We start from the raw sequence: 10,974 nt of genomic DNA, 5'->3' as shown, positions 1-10,974 counted from the left end.
GAGCGGCAGCAAGTATTTCATCATTCTGTTCTCGGTGCATGATATCACAATCACACTTGACTATCTCTTGATTGTCTCTCGACTTGAGTTGATTTTCTAACTGCTTCTTGGTAAGAAGCATCACATCCCGGGAAATACAGGCATGGGGGCTGTGGAAATTCCGCGTTGTTCTCAAGTCACGATGATCAGCACTGCCTGGAGCGAGCATCTGACAACAATCAGCTTTGATTAGATGCTGTTGGCTCATGGTTTTACTGATTGCTGACACGCCTGCCGTTGTGTCAATTGCATGTGAGTGGGTGAGAGGGAGGTTGATCAGCTCTTACGCTGTGTGGTTCCTAACGAGGTAACTAACCCTTTTCACTTTGTTGCTAAGTTCACCCTGAAATCCGGTGTTGGATTGTTTGCTTTTCGTGAAGAGCACAGGCCAGTTTATAGAAAGAAAGCAAAAACGTGTTCACAGCACCACGCACTGATCACGTTGAAGGGCCGAATGTCCTACTCCTACAACTATTTTCTATGCGATATCTGCGATTATGGAAACCGAAGACACAAGGAACCGCGTATGCTACTCGACAAAAAAAACACACACACACACACACACACAAAGTGCTGGAGTAACACCTCGGCATCTGTATGGAACATATCTCGGGACATTCCTGGAAGAGTCCTAACCCGAAACGTCACCTATATCATATGTTCCCCAGGGATGCTGCCTGACCCGCAACCTGTGTTACTCCAGCACTTTCTTTGAAAGGAGAAACTGATTGTTTCGGGTTAGGGACCCTTCCTCAGACTGTTCATCAGTAAGAAGGATTCTAACCCCAAATTATCTCTGCTCAATACCTCCACCTCGTTACCACTCCCTCCATGCTGCCTAGCACGAACCATGCCGAGTTCCTCCATAACCTTGTGTTTTGTTCAAGATTCCAGCAGTTCCGTCTTCATACATTCGGGTCGCCCACAGTGTTAAGATCCCACACCTTGAGGGCACAGAATGGGGCGAGAGGCTTGGCTTGCATCTTTTTGTTGATATGTATTTCAGAAAATCTGCGTGTATTAACTTGGGGAGCAGCGCGCAATTAAATGTGGCAGTGGACGAAAATGATAGAAGCAGCACATTTTTAATGTAATATGGTATTTAAAAAAACACACACTTCAGTCTGAAGAAGGGTTTCGGCCCGAAACGTCGCCTATTTCCTTCGCTCCATAGATGCTGCTGCACCCGCTGAGTTTCTCCAGCATTTTTGTGTACCTATGGTATTTTAATCTCCCCTCTCTCGCAAAGGTGGAGGCTTTTAAATCATTTTTCTCTCTCTTATTGCGCTGGGTTTTCCAAAGCTTCTTGGTGACTCTGACATGGAGATGTGAGTGGATCTCCAGCTATCCTCTCCACTACAGCGGACGCTAGCTTTCTCTTTACTTTCCATGGATAGAGCAGTTTCAACGTTATTCTATGTCACCTTGTGATATTACAGCGGCCCGGCCAGAAAGTGACTTTGCGACTTTAGAAATGGTAGTTTTCACCCTTTGGGGTTTACCAAACTTTGCCAATCCCCAGTTTCCCATCGAGGATGAGTTACTGGCACAAAAAGTGAACCTCGCAACCATGAAACAGACACTGGATCATTTTAATCAAGTTTGAACTACGTAGACTTGAGTTGGTTTTGTCTTTTTGCACTATTATTGTTCGTTTTTTTGAGTGTGTATATGGGTATGTATGTATATATGTGTGCGTGTGTATATATGTATGTGCATGTGTATAGATCCATGTATGTATGAGTGAAGAACAGGGCCGGATTTAGATTTGATGAGGCCCTAAGCTATTTGAGATAATAGGGCCCTTTATATGTCCAGATGTCCTATGTCGGCGACAAATTGTCGCTGTTTTTTGTGTTTAATATACTATATGATTTTTTTGGGGGCCCCCTAGAAAGTGGGGGCCCTAAACTATAGCTTGTTTAGCTTATACGTAAATCCGGCACTGCTGAAGAAGGGTCTCGACCGAAGCGTTGCCTATTTCCTTCGCTCCATAGATGCTGCCACCCGCTGAGTTTCTCCAGCTTTTTTGTTTACTATAGATACACAGAAGTTTTTTCTCCATTATTAACATCGAAACATAGAAAATAGGTGCAGGAGGAGGCCATTCTGCCCTTCGAGCCAGCAACGCCATTCATTGTGGTCATGGCTGATCGTCCCCTATCAATAACCGGTGCCTGCCTTCTCCCCATATCCCTTGACTCCACTAGCCCCTAGAGCTCGATCTAACTCTCTTAAATCCATCCAATGACTTGGCCTCCACTGCCCTCTGTGGCAGGGAATTCCATAAATTCACAACTCTCTGGGTGAAAAAGTTTTTTCTCACCTCAGTCTTAAATTACCTCCCCTTTATTCTAAGACTGTGGCCCCAGGTCCTGGACTCGCCCAACATTGGGAAATTTTTTCCTGCATCTAGCTTGTCCAGTCCTTTTATATGTTCCTACAAGATCACCCCCTCACTCTTCTAAACTCCAGTGAATACAAGCCTAGTCTTTTCAATCTTTCCTCATATGACAGTCCCGCCATCCCAGGGACCAATTATTGTTTACAGTGTACTATGTTTACATATTCTGTTGTGCTGCTGCAAGTAAGAATTTCATTGTTCTATCTGGGACGTATGGCAATGGTCTGAAGAAGGGTCTCGACCCGAAACGTCACCCATTTCCTTTCCTCCAGAGATGCTGCCTGACCCGCTGAGTTACTCCAGCATTTTGTGTCTATTGACAATAGATACTCTTGAAATCCCTTCTCCCTTTCCGCGACAATGATGCGCAGTGCGGAAGTTTCTCTTCTACAAAGACGGTTCTAATCTAAAACAGTTTTGATTTCCCCGTTGCAAAAGAATACCCAGGGAATCCCCTCCCCCCTCCTCCCCCTCCTCCTCCCCCGGTGAAATTACTCGAGGTTAAGTGTGAAGTCTGTTTCGAGTCGGCGTTTGGGAATAACTGCACGAGTCAAACTCGAACAGGCGAAACCAACCGTGTTGCTGTTTCAGACATCAACTTCTGCATGGCTGTTTCTCGCGATGTGTTGGTGGTTCCAGGAAATAATCTGAAAATGTTTCCAAGTTCCATGCACGTAGATGTGGATTCCTGTGTAATTTGAAGGGTGTAACTCGCTTTAACCTCAAAGTATATTTTAAGCACGTTTCAATCCGTGGACTGTGAAGTCGCTGCCAAATTAAATGGGATTTCCGAGCTAACCAAATAAAAAATACAACGCATCGCCAAAATGACCTGGGCCTGTTCTCCCCCGGCGTTGCTGGCGAGATCTCCGTTCATCCTTTAGGAATAGAAAGAGTTGCGGCGAAGATAGACACAAAATATTGGAACAACTCAGCGGGACAGGCAGCATCTCTGGAGAGAAGGGATAGGTGACTTTTCGAGTCCAAGACCCTTCTTCACACAAAGTCAGGGGAGAAGGAACCGAAGGAAGGTCCCGACCCGCAACGTGACCTCTTCCATTCCTCCAGAGATGCTGCCCGACCTGCAGGAGTTACTCCAGCATGTTGTGTCTATCTTTGGTTTAAACCAGCATCTGCAGTTCCTTCCCACACAAGAGTTGTGGCGAGCGGGCTCGCCGCCAGCTGAGGTGGCAACTCATGACTCGCTACCCCACCCTCTTGCCACAGGCTGTTTGTCATGCTTTCGAGTTGTACAGCTTTCCAAAACCATTCAGAAAGTGAAGTGTCGCCCTTTTAAGTGACAAGGTTCTTGGGTTCAAAGTCTCGCTCCAGCAGCTTAGTCATAGTCTTACAGCGTGGAAGCAGGCCCTTCAGCACAACTTGCCCACACCAACCAACGTGCCCCATCTATGCTAGTCCCACCTGCCTGGATTTGGCCCTATACCTATCCCATCCACGTGCCTGTCTAAATGTTGTGATAGTACCTGTTTCAACTACCTCCTTCAGCATCTCATTCCATCCACCCACCAAATTTTGTGTAAAAAAGAAAAGTTACCCCTTGGGTTCCTATTAAATCTCTCCCTCACCCCCACCCCCCCTCTGCTTAAACATAGAAACATAGAAAATAGGTGCAGGAGGAGGCCATTCAGCCCTTCGAGCCAGCACCACCATTCATTGTGATCATGGCTGATCGTCCCCTTTCAATAACTCGTGCCTGCCTTCTCCCCATATCCCTTGATTCCACTAGCCCCTAGAGCTCTATCTAACTCTCTCTTAAATCCATCCAGTGACTTGGCCTCCACTGCCCTCTGTGGCAGGTAATTCCATAAATTCACAACTCTGGGTGAAAAAGTTTTTTGTCACCTCAGTCTTAAATGACCTCCCCTTTGTCTCTAAGACTGTGGGCCCTGGTTCTGGACTCGCCCAACATTGGGAACATTTTTCCTGCATCTAGCTTGTCCAGTCCTTTTATAATTTTATATGTTTCTATAAGATGCCCCCTCATCCTTCTAAACTCCAGTGAATACAAGGCTAGTCTTTTCAATCTTTCCTCATATGACAGTCCCGCCATCCCAGGGAGCATTCTCGTGAACCTACGCTGCACTGCCTCAATCACAAGGATGTCCTTCCTCAAATTAGGAGACCAAAACTGTACACAATACTCTAGATGTGGTCTCACCAGAGCCCACTTTACTCCTATACTGAAATCCTCTTGTTATGAAAACCTCTGTCCTCTGGTTCTGGATTTCCCCTACTCTGGGCAAGAGACTTTGTGTGTCTCCCTGATCTATTCCTCATTGTACACTTCATGTGTAGATCCTCCATCATCCTCCTGTGCTTGAGTAGAAATGCTGGACTAAAATCCTTGAAGCACTCCTGTGTACATCCCAGTTTTGGGATGCGTTCCAGAGTGAAACTCTGGGGGTAGTTACCAAAGCTACCTCTCTCCCCACCCGCCCAAGATTGGAGGAGTCATCCTGATGAATGGGCCAATATTTAAACTCAATCAACACTTGTACAAATTGACTCTCAGGGCAGTCTTTGTGAGAGCTGGCTGCCTTGCACCCCATATCACAACAGTCTCTGCTTTCAAACAAACTAAGTCCTTCATTTGCAGCAATGCACCTTACGACATTCTGAAAAGCTGGCCTTGAATACAAGTACAATGTTTTAACCCTTCAATGCAGAATGAATTGCTCTAAATTGTCAAGCAATGATTCCCACGTCTCATTGTGAGTCATGGGAGCAGAATTAGGCCATTCAGCCCATTGAGTCTATTCTGCTATTCAATCATAGCTGATCTATACTTCTCAACCCCATCCTCCGGCCTTTGACACGCTTACTACCATTTTTTAATAATAAATATGTTTGTGATCATTCTTGCATTTTTTTATGGCTTCTCTGGTTTTTCTCCTGGCAGTTTTTAGTTTTAGAGATACTGGATGGAAACAGGCCCTTTGGCCGACCGAGACCTGCGATCGAGTTGGGGCACTTCTCAGTTCCTTGTTTAGTTTAGACGTACAACATGGAAACAGGCCTTCAGCACACCGGGTTCATGCTGACCTGTGATCCCCGCATATTAACACTATCCTACACACACACTAAGGACAATTCTTACATTTACCAAGCCAATTTACCTACATACCTGTACGTCTTTGGAGCGTGGGAGGAAACTGAAAATCTCGGCGAATACCCACGTGGTCACGGGGAGAACGTACAAACTCCGTCCAGACAGCACCCATAGTAGGGATCGAACCCGGTTCTCCGGTGTTGTAAGCGTTGTAAGGCAGCAACTCTACTGCTGCGAGACTGTGTCTCCTTATTGCAATGCAATGTACTTTTAGCAAGAGAACATTATTGGTGGTAATTGGTAACTGTGGTGAACAACTTAAGTATATATTAATTAATGTGTGGCATCCTAATATTTTCACGTTTTAAACCAAAGCCAACTGCAATCAATCACCAGAACTAAGAGTTCGCCAAAGGAAGGACAGAAGGACACAAATTGCTGGAGTAACCCGACAGGTCTGGTAGCATCTTTGGAGAACATGAATTGGTGTCTGAAGAAGGGTCTTAACCCGAAACTTCACCTATCCACGTTCTCCAGAGATGCTTCCTGACTTGTTGAGTTACTTCAGCACTTTGCGTCCTTTTGCCTATTAATCGCCATCTATAGTTTGTTGTTCCTACAAGGGTTCACCAAATATTCCCAGTTGCAGGTGCTGGAAATTCTGAATTATTTAAAGACAAAATGGTACTGGAAATGCTGGAAACACTCAACAGGCCAGGCAGCATTTGTGGAAAGAGGAATAGAGTTGATGAAGGGTCTTGGATCTGACACGCTAACGTTGTTTCCCTTTGTACAGATGCTGCCTGACCTGCCGAGGATTTGGAGCATTTTCTGTTTCTGTTCTAATGTGTGTGTATCGTGCTGGCTAACAAAATGCATGTTCTGCAATGTAATACAGCTCAAAATCAGCGACAAAAAGACGTATACCCTCCCTGGAATTTTTAGAAAATTGTGCTTAAAATTATTCAGCAGTTAATTTTCAGTGGGATTTCCCTTAGTTTTTGCAATTTTATATTTTGTCACAGTTGTAATAGGTTTTTTTAAAATAAATTCTCTGCTCAGCAATTTTATGTTTAAAAAGAGAGGACTAAAGTAAATAGGAACCTGATAAACAGTTGTATCTTTTATATCTTTAACACCTGGCAAAGAAATGTATTCTGTGTTAAATCAGAAATGGGTAAACTTGAAGGATTTTCAAAAAATAATCTGCTCTTCAAATACTTCATGTCAATGGAATGACTGAAATTATTTGACCTTAATATTGCCCATTTGTAACATCTAGAACTGCATTCTGTCTTGCATGTCATTCTACAATCATTTGTTAAAGTTCTCGACAACTCTATCAGTTTGAGGCTTTTTGAGTTAATTTTGTCAAATTTAGGTTCATTTCCAAATACATGTTTACTGAATAGAAGCTTTAACTTCTGTTTGTTTCTCTAAGCTCTCTTCCTATAATTCCTAGATGATCCATACAGACCATACATGATCTCACTGTCAGTTTTGCATGGGAGAAAGCTCACATTATGGATAACTTGCTTTTCCGTACCTAAATTTAGTTTTCTACACACAGGACTTCTTTCCCACGGAACTTCTTTCCGTGTTCGTTTTCTAGGTGTGCACAAAACTGAGTTTCTAATTTACAACAGAAATCTTTAATGTTTCACTCAATGCTGGCAGCAAGACTAATGACAATGGCTGTCTGCCTACAGGATAAACTATACACAAGACATCTCCCTTTGTCCTGTGCAGCACCACCTGCTGCACGTGAGGAGCAACAGGTCCTCCCACCCCACACAGTCCACCAAACGTCACACTCCTTTCCCACAGTTAGTGGTTTTGCAGATAGTGAAGATGGTTGTGAACGATTGTAGCACGATCTGGATCAATTGGCCATGGTTGATGGAATTTAAAATGGAGAATAGTGAGGTGTTGCATTTTGGGAAGTCGAACAAGGGCAGGACCTACACAGTAAATGGTCGGCCTCTGGGTAGTGTTGTAGAGCAGAGGGATCTAGGAGTACAAGTGCATGGTTCCATGAAGGTCGTGTCGCACATAGATAAGGTGGACAAAAAGTCTTTTGGCACTTTGGCCTTCAACAGTCAGAGAATTGAGTATAGAAGTTGGGAGGTCATGTCGCAGTTGTATAAGACGTTGGTGAGACCGCATTTAGAATATTGTGTTCAGTTCTGGGCACCATGTTATAGGAAAGATATTGTCAAGCTTGAAAGGGTTCAGAAAAGATTTACGAGGATGTTGCCAGGACTAGAGGGTGTGAGCTATAGGGAGAGATTGAGTAGGCTGGGTCTCTATTCCATGGAGCGCAGGAGGATGAGGGGAGATCTTATAGAGGTATACAAAATCATGCAAGGAATAGATTGGCAGATGCACAGAGTCTCTTGCCCAGAGTAGGGAAATCGAGGACCTGAGGACATAGGTTCAAGGTGAAGGGGAAAAGATTTAATAGGAATCCGAGAGGTAACTTTTTCACACAAAGGGTTGTGGGTGTATGGAACAAGCTGCCAGAGGAGGTAGTTGAGGCTGGGACTACCCCATCATTTAAGAAACAGTTGGACAGGTACATGGAGAGGACAAGGTTGGTGGGTTATGGACCAAGCGCAGGCAAGTGGGTCTCGGGTAGCTGGGACATTGTTGGTCGGTGTGGGCGAGTTGTGCCGAAGGGCCTGTTTCCACACTATATTAATCTAAATTAATTTACATTTGTTTGCTTTTTGAGAGTTACTTTATGCACTTCATCCAAACTGCACATTTCTAATGTGTTTATTGATTATTTGGTGTTGGCGGGAGGGGAAAGTCGTTACTCATACTCCTTTCTAACCATTTCCTCTGTTATTCTAAGTCAGGCCTAAATGTCCTTTTAGAGTTTGACCTGGATATCTAATAAATATATCCAACCATGAATAAACCCAGCCTTTCCCTGTGGCTGCAAACTTATGAAAGTTGCTATTAGACGTCACAATGTTCCAGACCTTGTAGAATAAACCCAGTAATGATTTTGCATTGTGGTTACACACATATTTACATTATATCATTGGCACTCTGTGCCTCTTAAACCATTTTTCATTGCTTCAGGCATCCAGAGTTAGATAATTCGCAGATAAACATAATGCAAAACGAAAAACGTTGTATAATATGAAAGTGCTAGAGTAACGCAGCAGGTTGGGCAGCATCTCTGGAAAAGATGGATAGGTGACGTTTCATGTCTGAAGACAGGTCCCAACCTGAAACGTTACCTATTCATGTCCTCCAGAGATGCTTCCTGACCTGCCGCCAAGTTACTCCAGCACTTTGTGTCTAATTATCCCTACTTATACTAAGAGGTCAGGATCTTAAAATGTAGTCTCTGTTTTTGCACTCAGTTGCTGCCTGACGCACTGAATATTTCCAATGTTACTAGCATTTATTTTAGATTTATTTGCCTCTTCAGCAGTTTGTTTTTAAAGGGTATTGTCTAAGAAGCTGAATTAGGGTCAGTGAAGGATAAAGATGAACTGTGAGGGTTCTGGGAAACTGTAGAAAGAATGACACGATGCTGGAGTAACTCAGCGGGTTACGCAGCGTCTCTGGAGCACATGGATAGGCAACATCTCGGGTCGAGACTTCCACAGATATGGGAGTAGAATTACCTTGAATAAATCTTTAATGATTAAGGGTGGGGGAAGGGTTGATGGTCTTTGGCATATTGTTATATCATTACAAGAATATGATCAAGGACAGTTCTTTCAGAATGCAAGCTCAGGTTTTCTGCTATAAATTAAATCTGTCATTTATTTCAACTTCTTAGAGTAAACTCGTGGATGTGTTTCACGGAAAAACATGCAAGCACTGGCCTTTCTAGATTTAACAATGGAGTAAGTACATCTTTTTCTGTTCATTCTTGTGGATAATTTATATGTGGATGCTGCAAGCATTGTTTGTTATGTTACAGTCAACATATTATTTCATCAACATACAACTTTTTACTTACTGTATTAGATAAAGCAAATGCCAGAGCTGATCTTGATTATGATTAATTTAATTTTCTGAAATATCTTGAAACTGAATGTTCAGATTGGATCTATGATGCGATTTACTTGGTTTTGCCTGGCTACTAAATTGTCATAATGAGAATTGTCACCAACACAACCATTGCATCCATTATATCTCAATTCATGCACCAGGTGGGTGGCACAGCTGGTAGAGCCACTGCGTCACAGCACCAGAGACAGGGGTTCAATCCTGACCTCAGTTGCTGTCTGTGTGGAGTTTGCACATTCTCCCTGTGACTGTGTGGCTTTCCACCAGGTGCTCCCGTTTCCTCCCACATTCCAATGACATACGGGTTTGTAGGTTAATTGGCCTCTGTAAAATTGCCCCTGATGATGTGGTTAGTGGATGAGAAAGTGGGATACCGTAGAACTAGTGTGTATGGGATGGTCGGCATGGACTCAGTGGGCAAAGGGGCTGTTTCCATGCTGTACCTCTAAAAACTAACACAACGTGCAAAATAATTTCTGCGTGTTCTTCCACATTTGTGCATTTCTGGTCTTCAGATCCTTCAGATCAGTTGACGTCTAAATATTACAGAAGCTGCAAGTTTCACTGGGGAGTTTCTCAGCAAACTGTTACTGGAACACAAAGTAATTCTGATAACTTAAATCGGAAAGTTAGCAATTTTATGCATACTACAGTCAGCTACATTTTTAATCATGAATTCGTATATATAGAAACATAGAAACATAGAAAATAGGTGCAGGAGTAGGCCATTCGGCCCTTCGAGCCTGCACCGCCATTCAATATGATCATGGCTGATCATCCAACTCAGTATCCTGTACCTGCCTTCTCTCCATACCCCCTGATCCCTTTAGCCACAAGGGCCACATCTAACTCCCTCTTAAATATAGCCAATGAACTGGCCTCAACTACATTCTGTGGCAGAAAAGACTTACCATTAATATATTTAACTGTACACAAATTTGGCAGGGCTACCTTAGCTGTTCCCTTTCCATTTGAAGAGAAAACATTTAAGCGCTATATAACTTCTAATTGCTTTGTGTTGAAGAGAAGTATATACACTGATGACTTTATAAGCCACTTCTCTGTACTGAGATCCGTATTGAAGTATTAATGTACAATGAAGCTGAATTTAATTCCAGAGTATCTCGATCAATCAAATAGTCTTCTAATGGTATGTAGACACTGGAACTAATATTCCAGGATGATACAAACATGTTTTATTAAAACTTTGTTTCATCTCAAATGAGTGAAAGACAATCTGCTGAGGGAAGGCAGATATAATCAAATATATATTTTTTTTTTTAATCAAAATCTTTTTATTTCGTTTTCAAGACATAACAAGGTGCAAAGTTGTCCATTTGTTACAGACAGAGTGTACGAAAAGAATAAATAAAAAACAACTTATGCCAACATATAACAAGAAAATGACAATAAAAGAAAAATAAGA

This window comes from Amblyraja radiata, chromosome 13, assembly GCF_010909765.2.
Source record: "Amblyraja radiata isolate CabotCenter1 chromosome 13, sAmbRad1.1.pri, whole genome shotgun sequence".
Lineage (NCBI taxonomy): Eukaryota > Metazoa > Chordata > Chondrichthyes > Rajiformes > Rajidae > Amblyraja > Amblyraja radiata.
The sequence above is the reverse complement of the archived record's forward strand: the minus strand, read 5'-3'. Positions refer to the sequence as shown.